This window comes from Sphaerodactylus townsendi, linkage group LG05, assembly GCF_021028975.2.
Source record: "Sphaerodactylus townsendi isolate TG3544 linkage group LG05, MPM_Stown_v2.3, whole genome shotgun sequence".
NCBI lineage: Eukaryota > Metazoa > Chordata > Lepidosauria > Squamata > Sphaerodactylidae > Sphaerodactylus > Sphaerodactylus townsendi.
In genome coordinates this window covers 138,650,686-138,670,623 of record NC_059429.1, presented here as the reverse complement: position 1 = coordinate 138,670,623, position 19,938 = coordinate 138,650,686, and positions in this window count along the sequence as shown.

The window sequence follows — 19,938 nt, the reverse complement described above, 5'->3', positions numbered from 1 at the left end:
TACGACGCCGCCTCGTTTGGGATCCTTTGCATGGTTCCAGTTGCCATATCTCGAAGGGGGCATCACAGAGCTAGAACAAGTACAGAAGAAGGAGGAGCAGGAGGAGGAGGAGGAGGAGGAGGAGGAGGAGTTTGGATTTATATCCCTCCTTTCTCTCCTGCAGGAGACTCAAAGGGGCTGACAATCCCCTTGCCCTTCCCCCATCACAACAAACACCCTGTGAGGTAGGTGGGGCTGAGAGAGCTCCGAGAAGCTGTGAGTAGCCCAAGGTCACCCAGCTGGCGTGTGTGGGAGTGCACAGGCTAATCTGAATTCCTCAGATAAGCCTCCACAGCTCAGGCGGCAGAGCGAGGAATCAAACCTGGTTCCTCCAGATTAGAATGCACCTGCTCTTAAGCTCCTACGCCACTGCTGCTGGTAGCCAAGATGATGAGGATGGTGGAGCCTCTTCCCTGTCATGAGGAAAGTCTGGGGAAAATACGTCCCTTAGAAATGTCCTGGTCTTCAAGAAGAATGTCAGAAGTGCCCGACTGGATCGGCCCAGCGGCCCCCCCAGCCCTGCTCCCTGTCCCACAGAGGGGCCAACACAGAAGGCAGAGAGGTCAAAACTTTCCCCTGATGCGGCCTCCGGGAGCTGAGTTTCGGAGCCGCCGTGGTGGTTAGCAGCCGCTGATGGACCTGCCCTCCATGAGTCTGCCCGATGCACCCCAGCAGTCACCCACTTCTCTGAAAGGGGGACAAAAGGCACAGCGTTGTGAGTTTTCCACTTCCTGCAACTGCTTCAGAACACGGAGCAGCGAAAGGAAAAGGTCCGTTGCCTGCTCTGCTAATGGACCATTTTGACCCAGTTGCTGCGATGGGTGTTGACAGGATCTTGGTCAACATTTGTGCCTTGGAATGATCCTTGTCCATCTGGCAGCTGAAATCTGTGATGGCCACATTCATTGTTGTCCATCATAAGCCAGTCATTGGCTCATCATTCCGCACATGCAGAATAATGCACTTTCAAACTGCTTTCGGTGCTCTTTGAAGCTGTGCAGAATAGCAAAATCCACTTGCAAACCGTTGTGAAAGTGGTTTGAAAACGCATTGTTTTGCGTGTGCGGAAGGGGCCAATAATGTCTCAGGGGACCTTCCCTTGGCAACTCAAAGAAAGAGAGGTTTGATTTACATTCCGCTTTTCTCAGCCACAAAGAGATGCAAATCTTTATCTCTCTCCCCACAACAGACACCTTGTGAGGTAGGTGAGGCTGAGAGTTCTGAGAGGACTGTGACCGGCCCAAGGTCACCCAGCAGGCTTCACGTGAAGGAGCAGGGAAACAATTCCGGTTGGCCGGATAAGAGTCTGCCGCTCTTGTGGAGGAGTGGGGAATTAAACCTAGTTCTCCAGCTCTGCTGCTCTTGACCACGACACCAGGCTGATTGTCTACCTTTGAAAAATGATCCCCGCAGAAAAATAACGTGGCCAATGATTGCCCAGTTGCTGATCCGCCATTCTGGGCAATGGTGGATACAGAATAGCCCACCAACTCTAGGCCTTCTTGGATAACTCATCTGCTCCGGACACTTGTCCATTTGACCTCTCCCAACTCTGTGATTCTGTGGTGTCAGGCTGGGCCACAGGACAGAGATGACTCTTGTGGCTTTAGCTCACAGGTGTCAAACCCGCGGCCCTCCGGATGTTCATGAACTACAATTCCCATCAGCCCTTGCCAGTATAGCTAATGTTCATGTTGGGAGGGACTGATGGGAATTGTAGTTCATGAACATCTGGAGGGCCGTGAGTTTGACACCCCTGCTGTTTAGATGATGACCTCTGCCTGAATATAGACAAAGGCCGTGCCTCTTTGCTACTCCTATTGAATTCGTCTGCAGCCTTTGATAACGGTGGAACATGCTACACACTGAAGACAGGCATAGCTAGCAAGGGAAGTGATTTGCACAGATTTAAATTGGTCCTCATGCAGTGGTCTCAAAACGTTGCTATTGGAGACTACTCAGTGTCAGTGCTGGACTTGTCCTCTTGTGGGGCTCTGCAAGGCACAGTCCTGCCCCCCCTCCCCCCACTGCCCTACTCTTCAATCCCTGTGTAAAGATTTCAACAGAAAGCCCTTTGCAGGACTGGAAATTGGCTGCCATCTAGGCTGGTGACACCCCTCTCTGTAGCTCTCTATCCAGATCTCCTGGTGGCCCTACTGAGATCCTGAACCACCACCTGCCTGCTGGAGTTAAGTGGCAAAGAATGAACCAACTGAGCCTGACTCCTGAGGAGCGTGGCTGGCTGGGAATGCTGAGGGCTTGAAGGACACCCTCCCTCCCACTTCCAGGGGGCAGCAGCAGCAGCAGAGGCAGAGGCAGAGACATCTGGTCTCTCTGCTGAGGTTGGGTCAGCAAGTTCACAAACAGCTCAGTTGTTTCAAATATTTCAAAACTTCCTGACTCCTTGAGCTGAATCCTTAAATCCTCAGGACCTTCTTGCAAAACTCGTCACCCACAAATTCTCTGGCTGACCACAGTGCGAGAGAGAGAGAGAATGCTGGACTAGACGAGCCCTCATTGGTCTAATCCAGGATCTTATGTTCTCATAACAAGGTCACGCGATCTGTGGAAGCCACCAGTGATGCTACCCTGCTTGCTGCAATCTTGCAAGGATCACACCAAAAATAAAACACTGACTCAGGGCATCGTTCCTCAGTCATGAAAGAGGTGGCCGCGTGTCTACTGTTTTTAAAAGCGCCCGAAAACAAATGTTGTGGCCAGTTATGATGCCATCTCTGAGCTGCTCTGTCTGGACAAGGTGATTGAAACACTTGCAGAATCCTGCCAGGCCTTGCTGGATGGCTCCGCTCTTGTCTTCTTTCTGTCAGAATTCAGACCAAGTTATGGGATGCGGATGAAAGCAGACAACAGCCAGGCCTCCTGGTGGCTCTTATTGGACCTATCAGAGGCCATCCTGTTGAGAGGTTTGGAGGCAGGTATCAGGGGATGCGCTCTGGATTGGTTTAAATCATTTCTTAGGGTCTGAACTCGGGGGGTTGTTTAGAGACCAGTTTTCACCAGTGTGAGGTTTGTCCTGTGGCAGGGATAGGGAACCTGCGGCTCTCCAGATGTTCAGGAACTACAATTCCCATCAGCCTCTGTCAGCATGGCCAATTGGCCATGCTGACAGAGGCTGATGGGAATTGTAGTTCCTGAACATCTGGAGAGCCGCAGGTTCCCTACCCCTGTCCTGTGGGATCGCACAAGGCTCAGTCTTAAATAACCCTACTCATTAATCTCTGTATTAAAAATTCAGAAGAAATCATGTGTGCCATCAATATACTGATGACACCACCAAGCTGTATATTTCTTCATCCATTCTTTATTTTTATTTATTTATTTCTTCAATTTTTATACCGCCCGATCCCCAAAGGGCTCCAGGCAGTGAACAACACAATTCAACGTCAAGCAGGAGCAGGTCATACACAAAATATAAATACATAGGCTCTATCCCATAATCATCTTTGATGGGCTAGATCAGGGATCTGCAACCTGCGGCTCTTCAGATGTTCATGGACTACAATTCCCATCAGCCCCTGCCAGCACGGCCAATTTGCCATGCTGGCAGGGGCTGATGGGAATTGTAGTCCATGAACATCTGGAGAGCCACAGGTTGCAGACCTCTGGGCTAGATCCATGCCACAGTGACCCTGAGGCTCGAACTGTCAGATCCCAAAGACAACAATGAGGTGGATACCTCCTGATGCCAAAACGACAGCGAAGATGCCCCCAAAACACCTGGAGGAGAACGTTCGAGCAAGACCTGAAGGCACTGACTATTGCATGGGAAAACACTCGCCCAAGACCAGAACGGCTGGCGAACGCTTGTTGCCCGATACGCTACTTAGCATGGGAGCATCTAACTAACAAAAAAAAAATGTGCTACCCAATTCCAGTTTTGTTGCTAGTAGACATTAACATGTACAGTGCATGATGGCAAATGCTGAAAATCTGGACGAGAGACCAGCCAGAGAGGCTTTTGAGGAGACCTCCTCCATTCTCCCCGAGAGAATGTCACGCCGGAAACATCGGGAGAAAATACTTCTGGAACACGGCCACACTACCTGGAAAACCGACAACATCCTGGTGATTCCAGCCGTGAATGCCTTCGAGTGTCACAAATTCATGATTCTAATAATATTTTAATCGGTGCATTCTAACGTAGCTTTATGACCTCCATAAGGCTTAGCAGCGCCAGCAGGTCAAGAAAAGTACAGGGGCAGCTCCCTCGCCCTGACCGTTCATTAGAGGACCAGAAGAAATAGCCAATGTATTGCTCTTTAACTTTTTAGTCTTACTACCTTTCTTTGAGAATTTAAGGAGAATTAGCCAGAGGCCTTGTAGCCTACCCAGTGGTGGGATCCAAAAATTTTAGGAACAGGTTCCCATGATGGTGGGTTTCAAACTGTGGTGAAGCGCCAATAGGGCTGGGCGTGGCATGATGAGGGCGGGGCTGGGCATTCCGGGGGTGGGGCATTCCTGGGCGGGGCTGTGGCAAGAACACAGCTGCTGCGCTGGTCCTTGGGCGGGAAACGAATGCACGCAGGCGCAGGCTGCCACGCACGCCGGTGCACCTCCTGCTAGACTGCTTCAAGTTCTGCGCGCTACTGCTGAAAGGAGGGGCGTAACCAAGGCAAAAATCACGGGGCAAAATCACCAATGAGTAACCCCCTCTCGGCACACACAAATAATTAGTAACCTACTCTCGGGAACCTGTGAGAACCTGCTGGATCCCACCTCCGAGCCTACCTGTTCCATATCTTCATAATCACTTTGGGCAGCAGGAGTTTTATTCAGACAACCAAGTGTTAAAGTTAGAAATATTTTTTTTCCTGTTGTGAACTGTCCACTGTTCTATACAATGTGCCGTGTGAGGGGAGACCTCCAGCCAGAGAAGACTCTGAGCAGGTCTTGCGTGCGGGACTTTCAAACTTGACATCACCTGCTCCCCCTCGACTTTAAACCTGATTTGCTTCTCAGGTGTTTAAACTGTTAGGAGCCCAGCTCTTTATGGCGCGTGCCTTTTCTGTACTTCTAGCATGAATCAGCCCCTGTTTGTACTTAACAAGTTCTTACCTAATAGGAAGAGCTATGCTTTATTTGAAAGGAAATCACTAACTCAAAGAAGTTCCCTCTTGGTTCTGCTGGGAAAGGGCCTGCCATTGGCCTGCTCATGCTTTCATTGGGCTGCAAGAGATCAGTCCGTCTCAGAGAGCTTATCCTGACGGGTGGATTCGCAGCTGTGTCCAGCCAATAAGGCAGACTTCCCCAGAACTGAGCTCAGTGCAGATTCTAAGGTGGGGGGTGAGGGGTTACAGAATTCATCACAAGAACACCTCATTTGGATCCCACAGCACTTCAAGGCAGCTGCCTTTTTTGATCTTCACAATAGCCCTGTAAGGCAGGCAAAGGTGAGCCTTCTCAAGTCACAGTGGAGTCTCTTAGGCACAGCTCTCCACTGGCCCGTGCTGCGCACTCCTGCGGCTGCCCTGGGGGGCTGACTCCCCACTAGGACAGCCCCCTCTCCTCCTCCCTCAGGCCCCCCCAAGCACCCACTGTTCCCATCTCACGCAGGCTGCCGCTGCTGTTCCGGAGAGCACCTTCCAGAGTGGCCCCAGCAAAGGTGCTTCGTAGCCCCCGCTGCCCCCCCTGCTCTGGTGGCCTTGCCCCCCCACCCCCCGTGGTGCTCAGTGGAGCCAGGAGGGAACCTTCTTCTCTGCCAAGCCCACAGATGTCAGCCTTGTCTGGAGAGGGGGCTCCTTCGGGGGGGGGGGGGCTGCTGCTGCCGCCAGACGGGGAGGATGTGGGCTCAACCACTGGAGCCCGACTGCTGGACCCAGGAGAGGCCGCTTGAAGGCCAAGGACCGTCCTGCGCATAGGGTGTGTGTGTGTGTGTGTGTGTGTGTAGGAAGTGCTGAGAAATCACTCCCCTTGCTTCACTTGGCAGCAGCTCCAGGACAGGGGGGGGTGCGGGGGGGGGGGGGAACGTTAAGAGAAGTGAAGAAAGACGTCTCTTCCGGAAGGTGCTGTCCCCAGGCAGGCTCCATGTTCCACAGCCAGAGAGGATGATGGGTCGTCACCAGACCAGGACAGAGCTGGGCCAGGCTGCTCGCAGGAAGAGCTGGACTCAATGGGAGAGCCCCTGCTTGGCAGGCAGAATGTCCCCGGTTCAAACCCCGGCAGCATCTCCAGTTGAAAGGGACCAGGCCGCAGGGGATGGGGAGTGGCGTAGGAGGTAGGAGGCGTAGGAGTGTTAAGATGGGGAGTGGCGTAGGAGGTTAAGAGCTCGTGTATCTAATCTGGAGGAACCGGGTTTGATTCTCCGCTCTGCCGCCTGAGCTGTGGAGGCTCCTCTGGGGAATTCAGATTAGCCTGGGCACTCCCACACACGCCAGCTGGGTGACCTGGGGCTAGTCACAGCTTCTCGGAGCTCTCTCAGCCCCACCCACCTCACAGGGTGTTTGTTGTGAGCGGGGAAGGGCAAGGAGATTGTAAGCCCCTTTGAGTCTCCTGCAGGAGAGAAAGGGGGATATAAATCCAAACTCTTCTTCTTCTTCCGCCTGAGACCCTGGAGAGCGGCTGCCGGTCTGAGCGGACAACACTGACCTCAACTGACCGGCGGCTCCACGTGTGTGATTTCCCAGGCAAGCAAAGGCATCCCGGCTTCCAAAGTGAACGGGCCAGTCTGGTTCAGCCGTCGTGGTTCTGTCTTTTAAAAAATATTTCTTTCCACAAAAAATGAGAGAAGTGAAAGAAAAAATTAGGGGGGAAAAATAAAAGAAGTGCCGGTCAATGTACTGAAGAAAAGAGGCGAAAGTCTTTATAATCTTTCAGTGGATTCCTTTGAGATGTGGTACAGGAGGAGAGTTTTATGGATCCCGAGCTTTGTGGACCACCCAAAAGACAAGCCAGTGGTGGGTTCCAGATCAAATCAAGCCCGAACTTTCTCTAGAAGCTAAAAGGACCAGATTGAGGCTATTATCCTGTGGCCACATCCTGAGAAGAGAAGAGTCACTCGAAAACACAGCAACACTAGGAAGGTTGCAGGAGGCAACAGAGGAGGAGGAAGGCCCAAGAGGAGGCGGATTGACTCCACCAAAGAAGCCACGACCCCCAGTCAGCAAGACCCGAGCGAGGCTGTTAACAATGACAAAATCTTCTGGAGGGCATTCATTGACAGGGGCACATTAATCAGTAGCCATTTGATACTGGATAGCTTTAAAAGGGGCTTGGATAGATTTGTGGAGAAGTTGGTCTATGGCAGTGGTGGCGAACCTTTGGCACTCCAGATGTTATGGACTACAATTCCCATCAGCCCCTGCCAGCATGACCAATTGGCTATGCTGGCAGGGGCTTATGGGAATTGTAGTTGATAACATCTGGAGTGCCAAAGGTTCGCCACCACGGGTCTATGGCTACCAATCTTGATCCTCTTTGATCTGAGATTGCAAATGCCTTAGCAGACCAGGTGCTCAGGAGCAGCAGCAGCAGCAGCAGAAGGCCCTTGCTTTCACCTCCTGCAGGTGAGCTCCCAAAGGCACCTGGTGGGCCACTGAGAGTAGCAGAGAGCTGGACTAGATGGACTCTGGTCTGATCCAGCAGGCTAGTTCTTATGTTCTTATGATAGCACTTCACCCACACAGATGGTGATGGGCACCAAAGGGCAGCAGGTGCTTCTTGGGGCTGGCTGAGCATGCTAGCCGGGTCACGCAGGCACAAGCAACCTGTCAACCAATTGGCCATGCTGGCAGGGGCTGATGGGAATTGTAGTCCACGAACATCTGGAGTGCCATAGGTTTGCCAATTGGCCATGCTGGCAGGGGCTGATGGGAATTGTAGTCCATGAACATCTGGAGTGCCATAGGTTTGCCAATTGGCCATGCTGGCAGGGGCTGATGGGAATTGTAGTCCACGAACATCTGGAGTGCCATAGGTTTGCCAATTGGCCGTGCTGGCAGGGGCTGATGGGAATTGTAGTCCATGAACATCTGGAGTGCCATAGGTTTGCCAATTGGCCATGCTGGCAGGGGCTGATGGGAATTGTAGTCCACAAACATCTGGAGTGCCATAGGTTCGCCACCACTGGCCTAGGCGGGTCAGAGTCCGCAAAACTTCTCTTCCTTCATCCGGCACTGACAGGCTGTGAGAGGCCCAGGGGACTTCCCCTGCCTGCAGCCCAGACAGGAGGGAGGGTGTGTGTGTGAGTCCTGTGTGTCACGGCTCCTTTCCGAGCTGTCATAGGGAAATCCCAAGGGGGGAGGAGAGGGGGGGCCATGGGAACAGCAGCTCAGGGCAAGCGGATGAGCAAACGGCACCAGCTGCTCTCTGAGAACGGCCCCCAGGGTGGCCTTTAGCTCCGCAGGGAGCAGGGCTCAGCTGTGCCCATCCCAGTGGGCAAGACGTGAGCAGACGGGACTCAGAGACCAGCTTTCCAGGTGCCCTCAGAGGGTGCTGGGCAAGGGAGAGCACACCAGCCCCTCCCAGGAAGGCAGCTGGGCTTCTTTGACTGGCACAGCCGAAGGCAGCAACTTTGGCTCTGTGGAAGAGTCTCCGCTGGGCACACACAAGGTCCCGGGTTTGATCCTCAGCCTCTCCAGTTGGAAAGCTGGTCCCTGTAGTCTGGAGACGAGTAGTAATTCCAGGGGATCCCCAAGTCCCCCCTGGAGGCTGGCATCCCTACCTCCTGGCCCTCCCATTGCACAGTGAGGCCTGAACAGGGATCTGACAGACTGTGTCCCCCCACACAAACACACACACCTGCATGGTGCCCTCCCTCCCTCCCTCCCTCCCTCCCTCCCTCCCACGCACGCACTCACGCACGCACGCAGGCAGGCACGCATTCACACACAGGAATGGTGAAGTAAAGGGGAAGAGGAAGAGGGGCAGGCCAGACCCTCCTGCCTCCTGAAAGGGAAGGATGGGGGGGGGGGACAGGGTCCTCACTGGGGGCGGTAGACCCCGATGCTTCAGCTGCTTGGCCACAGGCGTAGCTGTGCTGCCCCTCTGTCTCTGGCAAAGGAGGAGGAGGAGGAGGAGGAGGAGGAGTTTGGATTTATATCCCCCCCCTTTCTCTCCTGCAGGAGACTCAAAGGGGCTGACAATCTCCTTGCCCTTCCCCCCTCACAACAAACACCCTGTGAGGTAGGTGGGGCTGAGAGAGCTCTGAGAAGCTGTGACTAGCCCAAGGTCACCCAGCTGGCGTGTGTGGGAGTGCCCAGGCTAGTCTGAATTCCCCAGATAAGCCTCCACAGCTCAGGCGGCAGAGCGGAAAATCAAACCCGGTTCATCCAGATTAGATACACGAGCTCTTAACCTCCTACGCCACTGCTGCTCCTAAAAGAGTTTCTATTTTGCTAACAAGCTCCTTTCCCTCCCTCTCCCCACAACAGACCCCTTGGGAGGCAGGCAGGGCTGAGAAAGTTCCGAGAGAACTGAGACCCCGCAGGCTTCATGTGGAGTAGAGGGGAATCGACCCCGGTTCTGGAATCCGCCACTCACACCCACTAGGCCACATTGGGTGGGATGTCAGCATTGCCAAGAGGGGTGCCAGAGTCGCAGGAACACGTGAAGCCACTGAGACCACCAACCAAAGCCAGTCTTGTCTGCTCAGACCGGCCATGGCTCTCCGTGGCTCCGGAGGAAGCTGTGCAGCTTTGAACCAGGGCTGCTGCTGAGGGCCTCCTGCCTGCCCAGCAGAGACTCGGCCAACGGAGCCTGAATTGGGGACTGCCCAGTGGGGGCCAGAGGCCCTTTTGTCTGCCTGGGTCAGTCTGGATCCCCCTGACTGGCAGCCGCTCTCTCTCCAGGGTCTTTCCAACACCTTCTCTCTGTGCCTCTTTCATGAAAGATGCTGGTGATTGAATCAGCTCAGACTCGGTCATGACACCCGCTTTGCATCCAGGAGGATCCCGGTTCAGTCCCCGGCATCTCCAGAAGACCATGGAACAGGCGGCATGAAAGACCTTTCTCTGCCTGCTAACCCAAAGAGCAGCGTTGTCAGGCTGAGGAGGCCCCGCTGAGCTTGAGAGACCAACAGCCGGACTTGGTAGGAGGCTTCCTTGAGGGTTCAGGAGCAGAGCACCTGCCTGGCATCAGAAAGCCCCAGGTTCTATCCCTGACCTCTCCTGTTATAAAAGAGCTTCTGCCTGTTGGAACACAGCAAACATGGGCGAATGGGGTGAATTGGCCATGGATAAGAACATAAGAACATAAGAACAAGCCAGCTGGATCAGACCAGAGTCCATCTAGACCAGCTCTCTGCTACTCGCAGAGGCCCACCAGGTGCCTTTGGGAGCTCACAGGCAGGAGGTGAAAGCAATGGCCTTCTGCGGCTGCTGCTGCTCCTGGGCACCTGGTCTGCTAAGGCATTTGCAACCTCAGATCAAGGAGGATCAAGATTGGTAGCCATAGATCGACTTCTCCTCCATAAATCTGTCCAAGCCCCTTTTAAAGCTATCCAGGTTAGTGGCCATCACCACCTCCTGTGGCAGCATATTCTGAACACCAATCACACGTTGCGTGAAGAAGTGTTTCCTTTTATGAGTCCTAATTCTTCCCCCCAGCATTTTCAATGGATGCCCCCTGGTTCTTCACAACTGGGCACCACACAATCCTGGGTACCACACAAGGAGACCACACAATCCAGTAAGCACGTAAAAGAGTGGACCTCCGGCCCAGTCTGGTCTATTTGACGTGGGGAAGGATTCCGCCTCCAGCCTCGGACAGGGGCCTGGGCGCGCTCCCTCGAAGTCCTGCCAGAGCTGAGTGGGGGTGGGGTGGGGTGGGGTGGGGGGAGGAACGAGAGGCCCGTCAGGTGGTGATGGCGGGAAGGGAGGAGGGTCAGCCGAGGCCTCTTGGATCATGGGCCGCTGATTCCTCCTGAGCTCTGCGATGAGTGTCCAGGTTCCCACCGGCCAAAAGGGGAAGAGGTCCCTGGAAGCCCTGAGTCAGCCTCAGTTCCACCACCAGCCCACTCCTGAGGAAAGTCCCTTCCCGGCAGGCTCCTCTGCATGGAGGCCGGGCCCTGCCGAGGAAGAAGCCCCCGGGCAGAGGCTGCTCAGCGAGGAGGAGCAGGCGCTAGAAACAGGTGCCTGGGCTTGCCAGAGAGCGGCTTCGCAGGAGCTGCTCCGCCCTTTCCGCTGGGTCTCTGCCGTGACTCAAGGTGACGCTGCAGGTGACGCTGGTGTGGAAGTACCCTGAGTCTGAGGGGCAAACCAGACGGGCATTCACGGGACTTTGGTGTCTGGAGATCCCAGCCATTTGGGGAATTCCGTTCTCTGGCAGGCCGTCTGCGCACCTGAGAACTGGCTTTGGAAGATCACCGGGATCTTCAGATGCTGACCTCCCATGCATGTCGGGCTTGGACAGCTAGCAGGGGGGCCCTGAACACTCTCTCTCTCTCTCTCTCTCTCTCTCACACACACACACACACACACACACACAAACACACACACACGCCAGACCCATTCCTTGATGGGGCAGCAGCTTCTTTTGGCAACGTGGGAAGTGAAGTGTGTGATTCAGAACCCTGCAAACTGGGGCGGGAGGGAAAAAATTAAATCACTAGTTCTGAAGTATAGAACCTGTCAGTCTGGGGGCAGCGGGCGGGCCTCAAACCTCCACGGAGCAGACTCCGAATCCATTGTGGGTGGCAGCACTGACGGACTCTTGCAGGGAAAATGAAAGTGTTGTGCAGCTCCTGAAAGATGAACACAGTAATGCTGCAATCTTCCGAGCTCTTTCCTGGGAGCAAGCCCCTCACTCTCTGTGAGCTGATAAGAGGGTAAGAGCCTTTCTGGCCTCCCCCGGCAGGCTGTCACACAAGGTAGGGCTGTTGTGATGAGAGGAAATCAGGGATACCCCCCCCACACACACACACACAAGAGGCCCTGACCCCAGAAAAAGCACAATCATATGGGAACCGAGCCAAAATATTTGTGTTACAGGCAGGAAGGAGATACAGCCCCCTTTATGAAGACAAATGTTTTGCTGGATGATCGTCTGGCGGAGAGCAGGCGGCACAAACAGCAGATCACCCCCCCACCCTCCACAGCCCATCAGGAAGGCTCAGCGATGGACCGTCCTCATGGGGGGAGGGGACGGGTTGCTTACCCACCTCCAAAAAGGGGGAGAGAAGCTTGGAAGATGGGGAAACGAGCGGGGGCGGCAACGGGGGCGCTCTGGAGGCGTGTTTGCGACCAGGTTGTGACTGTCAGACGACCTAGTTGAGAAGGGGAAAGAATGGTTTGTGGAGCCCACAACTCCACCCCCAGAAGGTGGGAAAGAGACTCCACTCAATGGTTGGATTTACCCAGGAAAAAGTGGATGGTAAAACGAGTTAGAGGGATGGTAAAACGAGAAAAGAAACCAGCCCAACGAAGTTGCTTGGCTGATAGGTGGCCCGGGGTGCTCAGCGCTGCCAGGCTCCACAAACCATTCTTTCCCCTTCTCAACATAAGAACATAAGAACAAGCCAGCTGGATCAGACCAGAGTCCATCTAGTCCAGCACTCTGCTACTCGCAGTGGCCCACCAGGTGCCTTTGGGAGCTCATGTGCAGGATGTGAAAGCAATGGCCTTCTGCTGCTGCTGCTGCTCCCGAGCACCTGGTCTGCTAAGGCATTTGCAATCTGAGATCAAGGAGGATCAAGATTGGTAGCCAGAGATCGACTTCTCCATCAATCTGTCCAAGCCCTTTTTAAAGCTATCCAGGTTAGTGGCCATCACCACCTCCTGTGGCAGCATATTCCAAACACCAATCACATGTTGTGTGAAGAAGTGTTTCCTTTTATTAGTCCTAATTCTTCCCCCCAGCATTTTCAATGAATGCCCCCTGGTTCTAGTATTGTGAGAAAGAGAGAAAAATTTATCTCTGTCAACAATTTCTACCCCATGCATAATTGTATAGACTTCAATCATATCCCCCCTCAGCCATCTCCTCTCCAAACTAAAGAGTCCCAAACGCTGCAGCCTCTCCTCATAAGGAAGGTGCTCCAATCCCTCAATCATCCTCGTTGCCCTTCTCTGCACTTTTTCTATCTCTTCAATATCCTTTTTGAGATGTGGCGACCAGAACTGAACACAGTACTCCAAGTGCGGTCGCACCACGGCTTTATATAAGGGCATGACAATCCTTGCCTCCAAGTGGCCGAAGCCTGTTTGATGGCCCCAGTTTCTTTGTCTCCCACAGTCCAGTTCACTTCAGAGCCAATAAACTTTTTTGACAGGTAGGCACAGGGATATAAAACCCCACCCGTCCCTTGCTGGAGGAGGGCTGCCCCGAGGGCTTTATTGGAGGCATCTACATGAACTACAAAGGGCAGGGCAGGACTGACATGCTTGAGGACAGGTACTGAAGTAAATGCCCGTTTTAGGGCATCAAGCGCACGTTGGCAGGCTTCTCACCAACCCAGGGTGCGTTGGGACATGAGGCAGAGGAATCCATCCCTTTGGTGCGAAGCAAGTCTGTGAGGGGCAAGGCAAGCTCAATGAAATTAGGGATAAAATCCCGGTAAAATTTGGCAAACCCCCAAAAGGACTGCAACGGTTTGCGGGCAGTGGACGGTGGCCCCCACAACACATCCTGGACCTTGGAAGGGTCCATACCAAATGATGTAGGGGGGTGAGAACCGCAAAGGATTGCGAAGAGCTCCAAGCGGACCTTGATAAATTAGGTGAGTGGGCTAAGAAATGGCAAATGCAGTTCAATGTAGCAAAATGTAAAGTGATGCACATAGAGGCAAAACATTCAAACTTCACATACATGCTACAGGGGTCAGTGCTATCAGTCACAGACCAGGAAAGGGATTTGGGCGTCTTAGTGGATAGTTCCATGGGAATGTCAACTCAATGCATGGCAGCTGTGAAAAAGGCAAACTCTATGCTGGGGATCATTAGGAAAGGAGTTGATAATAAAACTGCAAGGATTGTCATGCCCTTATATAAAGCCGTGGTGCGACCGCACTTGGAGTACTGTGTTCAGTTCTGGTCGCCACATCTCAAAAAGGATATTGAAGAGATAGAAAAAGTGCAGAGAAGGGCAACGAGGATGATTGAGGGACTGCAGCGCCTTCCCTATGAGGAGAGGCTGCAGCGTTTGGGATTCTTTAGTTTGGAGAGGAGACGTCTGAGGGGGGATATGATGGAAGTCTATAAAATTATGCCTGGGGTAGAAAATGTTGACAGAGAAAAATTTTTCTCTCTTTCTCACAATACTAGAACCAGGGGGCATTCATTGAAAATGCTGGGGGGAAGAATTAGGACTAATAAAAGGAAACACTTCTTCACACAACGTGTGATTAGTGTTTGGAATATGCTGCCGCAGGAGGTGGTGATGGCCACTCACCTGGATAGCTTTAAAAGGGGCTTGGACAGATTTATGGAGGAGACGTAGATCTCTGGCTACCAATCTTGATCCTCCTTGATCTGAGATTGCAAATGCCTTAGCAGACCAGGTGCTCAGGAGCAGCAGCCGCAGCAGAAGGCCCTTGCTTTCACATCCTGCAGGTGAGCTCCCAAAGGCACCTGGTGGGCCACTGCGAGTAGCAGAGAGCTGGACTAGATGGACTCTGGTCTGATCCAGCTGGCTTGTTCTTATGTACATCAAAAAACATTTTAAAATCAGCTTTCAGGACCAATAGTTGCAGAGGGGTTGACTTTACCACATTCGATTGCAAGCTGGATCATAATTTCCACTGAAAATTTAACTACCCGATCCACTGTGAATGGACTTTTAGCATTCAAGAGGGTTTTTATTAATTTGCCGTCATTGCGACATTTGTGACCTTTTCGTATTAAAATGTTGTTCCAAAGGCAAGTGTTGGCGGGGAAACTGTTTACAATTAATAAATGGAGTGGAAAATCCGGAATGTCACAAGCAAAGAAACATCTCATGTTCTTATGGTCTCTGCTGGGACAGAATCTGTTTATATCTTCCCTAAGTGACATTTGATGCGAAGGCATTTCAATGTGCCAGCATGGACAGATGAAGAGTCCAGAGAAGCTGGGTAAAGGCAGAAGGGCAGAACCGAGAAGGCCTCGGCCCAAGCGGTACCCCGCCCAGCTAGGAGGCAAAGGGTTAAAAGGATCCACACATATTGTGTAAGACCTGCAAACTAAGAACCAGGCAATGGAGAGAAACTGAGTGAAGCCAATGCGATTCTGGGCTGTATCAATAGGAGTACAGTGACAAGATGGAGGGATGTAATTGTACCTCTCTATTCTGCATTGGTTAGACCTCACCTGGAATATTGTGTACACTTCTGGGCACCACAATTCAAGAAGGATATTGACAAGCTGGAACGGGTCCAGAGGAGGGCAACCAAATGGTCAAAGGTCTGGAATCCATGCCCTACGAGGAGAGACTTCGGGAGCTGGGGATGTCTAGTCTGGAGAAGAGAAGGTTAAGAGGTGACATGATAGGTGACAGTTTCCTCAGCTTGCATGTTAATAAATTGGATCTTAGCAAACCTCCTGGTGGCTGTTCTTGGACTCTGCCAGGGGCACAACAAGAGTCTTCTGAAGCAGGCAAGATCCCCGCCTCATGTCTCCACCTGTCTGCCGTCCGTCCGTGATCCATGGAGGGAGGGAGCCCTCAAGGTCAGCTGGCCTGTCCCAGAGGAAAGAAGAGCAGTCCTGGGCAGAGGGGCGGACCCACTCTTGCCTTCCTGAAATGGGGTGCCCAGGGGGGGATTTGCTTGCCCCCTCCCTCTGCAAAGAGCATTTGAAAATAAGCAAAGAGTGAGGTGGGTGGAAATGGACAGAAGGAGCCCCTGAGAGCAGAGGGAGGCCGGGGGATCGGGCTCAGAACGGTGGGGCAGGCGGGAGGCCTTTGCCTGGCGTGCTGTGGGGCTGGGGCAGGGAAGCCAGATTCTGGGGCATGCCTGGCCCAGTGCCAAGGCCCAGTGCCAAGGTCCAGAGGCAGCCTCTCCCTCCCGTGATGCCAACTCGGGACCTGCATGCCTCCACCCAATGCATCAGAGCCCGCTCATGCAAAGGGCAGAGCCCGGCTTTCAGGGGAGGGCAGGGCCGTGCTTGGGGCTGGCTGGGAGTCCCTACCAGGGCAGGGTTGGCTGCTTCCTCCAGCGTGCCCAAACCTGGCACAGTTTTCCAGCTCCCAAAAGCAGCCCCTTCCTAATCTCGAGGGGCAACAGTGTTGTGCTCACCCTGTGGCTGCTCAGCCACACGCAGCTGGCAGCCAGTGGTTTTGCGACACGCCGACATGCCTGCTGCCTGCGGTCGCGCTGACGGAAGGGCCTCCCTCGGGAAAGGAACTCTGCGCCCTCAGCACCATCAGAGGCTGCCAGCTGGCTTCCAGCTGTGACCGTCCCTGAACTCGGCTTCTTGAAGGTGAGCTTCCTTCTGAGGCCTGCGGGGGCTCATGGCGGAGACATGCAGGGGGCTCGTCACAAGGGAAGCAATTTGGGATGAGTCGCCCTCCCGGCTAAGTCATGGGACTTTGTGGCCAAGGGGTGATGCAAAGGAAATGAAGATGGGCAGCAGCAGATGCAAACGAGTGGCTAGTGCTGGATTAGAATGTGGGGGCACTGGGTTCAGATCCCCACTCTGCCGTGGAAGTCTGCAGCTCACAAGCTCTCAGCCTAACCTACCTCACAGGGTTGTTGCGAAGATAAAATGGAGAGGAGGAAAGTGGTGTAAGCCATCTCGAATCGCAACTGAGAAGAAAGGAGAGGTATAAATGAAGCCGACAAATAAATAATGCTCAGACCAGGTGCAACCAAGAAGACAAAGCTACGCTGAACTTATGCTGGTGGAAACTTTAGTTAGTTAGTTAGTTAGTTAGTTAGTTAGTTAGTTAGTTAGTTAGTTAGTTAGTTAGTTAGTTAGTTGATTTCTATCCTGCCCTTCAAGAAGGATACTGACAAGCTGGAACAGGTCCAGAGGAGGGCAACCAAAATGGTCAAAGGTCTGGAATCCCTGCTCTATGAGGAGAGACTTAGGGAGCTGGGGATGTTTAGTCTGGAGAAGCAAAGGTTAAGGGGGGACATGATTAGCCATGTTTAAATATTTAAACAGATGTCATGTCGAAGAGGGAGCAAACTTGTTTTCTGCTGCATCAGAGACTGGGACAAGGAGTAATGGGTTCAAGGTAAAGGAAAAGACATTCCACCAAAATGATAGGAAGAACTTTCTGACTGCCAGGGCTGTTGGACAGTGGAATTCACTGCCTCAGAGAGTGGTGGAGCCTCCTTCTGTGGAGGTTTTTAAGCAGAGGCTGGATGGCCATCTGTCAGGAATGCTTTGATTGTGTTTTCCTGCATTGCAGGGGGTTGGACTGGATGGCCCTTTGGGGTCTCTTCCAACTCTATGATTCTATGAAACCTCAGAAGCCAGGCAGTGTCAGTCCTGGTTAGCATCTGGATGGGAGACTGGGGTTGCTACACAGAGACAGGCAAAAGCCCCCTCTGAACGTCTCATCCCTTGAAAACCCCGTGACTTCTTCATACGTCAGTTGTGACTTGACAGCAAAACAAAAAACAACACACACACACACCAAGCTGTGTAAAAACACCCTCCTGAATAATTCAGTTTTGCATTGATTGCAGAAAGCGAGGACAGGAGGAGCCTTCCTAACCTCACCAGGGAGACCGTTCCCTACGACGAGGTCCACAGCAGAGAATGTTGTTGATCACAGCAGAGCTTGGGGGGAGGCACTTGGGGGGAGACACAGAAACGAGGCTTTGAGGTCATGAAGAGTTTTGCATGTGATGGCCAATACCGTGCATTAAACCAAGCAGCAGTGGCGTAGGAGGTTAAGAGCTCGTGTATCTAATCTGGAGGAACCGGCTTTGATTCCCCGCTCTGCCACCTGAGCTGTGGAGGCTTATCTGGGGAATTCAGATTAGCCTGTGTACTCCCACACATGCCAGCTGGGTGACCTTGGGCTAGTCACAGCTTCTCGGAGCTCTCTCAGCCCCACCCACCTCACAGGGTGTTTGTTGTGAGGGGGGGAAGGGCAAGGGAGACCAGGAGCCCCTTTGAGTCTCCTGCAGGGAGAGAAAGGGGATGACAATCCAAACTCCTCCTCCCTCCTCCTCCCTCCTCTCTTCTCTTCTTCTCTTCTCATCATCATCATCATCATCTGGGAATTCACTAGTCTGTGCACTCCCACACACGCTATCTGGGTGACCTTTGGGCTAAGGTCACAGCCTCTGTGAGCTCTCTCAGCTCTCCACCTCCACCTCACAGGGTGTTTGTTGTGAGGGGAAGGCAAGGAGATTGTAAGCCCCTTTGAGTCTCCTGCAGGAGAGAAAGGGGGATATAAATCCAAACTCCTCCTCCTCCTCCTCCTCCTCCCTCCCTCCCTCCCTCCCTCCCTCCCTCCTCCCTCCTCCTCTCTCTTCTTCTTCTTCTTCTTTCTTCTCATCATCATCTGAGGGAATTCAGATTAGCCTGTGCACTCTCCCACACACGCCAGCCTCGGGTGACCTTTTGGCTAGTCACAGTTTCTCTGAGTTTCCTTCTCTCAGCCCCACCCACCTCACAGAGTGTTTGTTGTGGGGAGGGCAAGGAGATTGTAAGCCCCTTTGAGTCTCCTGCAGGAGAGAAAGGGGGATATAAATCCAAACTCCTCCTCCTCCTCCTCTTCTTCTTCTTCATCATCATCTGGGAATTCAGATTGTGCCTGTGCACTCCACACACGCCAGCTCGGGTGACCTAAGGTCACAGCTGAGCCTTCTAGCCCCACCCACCTCACAGAGTGTTTGTTGTGGGGGGGGGGGAGGGCAAGGAGATTGTAAGCCCCTTTGAGTCTCCTGCAGGAGAGAAAGGGGGGATATCAATCCAAACTCCTCCTCTTCTTCTTCTTCTTCTTCTTCTTCTTCTTCTTCTTCTTCTTCTTCTTCTTCTTCTTCTTCTTCTTCTTCTTCTTCTTCTTCTTCTTCAAGTAACTGATGGGCAACAGATGGGGTGATTGCAGAATGCAACTGACGTTCATGCGCTGCCCAGCTCTGAGGACAACCAAGCTGTGGGGTTCTGCCCCAACTGGAGCCTCCACGTTGACTTTGAGGGGAGGCCTACGTAGATGGCCTAAAAGTCTTGATACTTCACTGCGCTGCGGGCCCATGGGCAGCCTGATCAGCTGAGTCAAAGCAGGAGGGCATCTTACAGGCTAAACGAAGTTGATACAACTTTTTTGTGGGGGGGCAGCTGTGTTAATTTGCTTCTCCAGTAGCAACGTTGGATCTCATATAACCCCCAAGCTCTTGACTGAAGCCAGTGAGGTCAGCTGAACCCCACGGAAGATGGGAAGCTTGACGTCCTTCAAGATCTCCACTTTCCCAACCAACATCACCCCGTCTTTCCCAGGTCTAATTTCAGTTTGTGGACCACAGCAATTCAGGACTTCGTTCTACCACTTCACTAGGAGAGCTGGACCAGGAGATGGAGCGTTGGGTGTCGTCCACATATTGATGACGGCCAACCCCAAAACTACAAATTATTTGTCCTGGAGGCTTTAGAAGAGGTTGAAAAGCAGGAGGGGTGGGATTGCACCAGAGGTGGGATCCTGCCGGTTCTCACAGGTTCCCGAGAGTAGGTGACTCATTATTTGTGTGTGCCGAGGGGGGATTACTAATTGGTGATTTTGCCACGTGATTTTGGCCTTGGTTACGCCCCTCCTCTCAGCAGTAGCGTGCAGAACTGGAAGCAGTCTAGCAGGAGGTGCCCCGGCGTGTGTGTCAGCCTGCGCCTGCGGGCATTCGTTTCCCGCCCAAGGACTGGCACAGTGGCTGCATCCTTGCCACAGCCCCGCCCAGGAATGCCACGCCCCTGGAATGCCCAGCCCCGCCCCTGTTGTGCCTCGCCCAGCCTCATTGGCACTACGCCACAGTTCAAATCCCACCATCATGGGAACCTGTTACTAAAATTTTTGGATCCCACC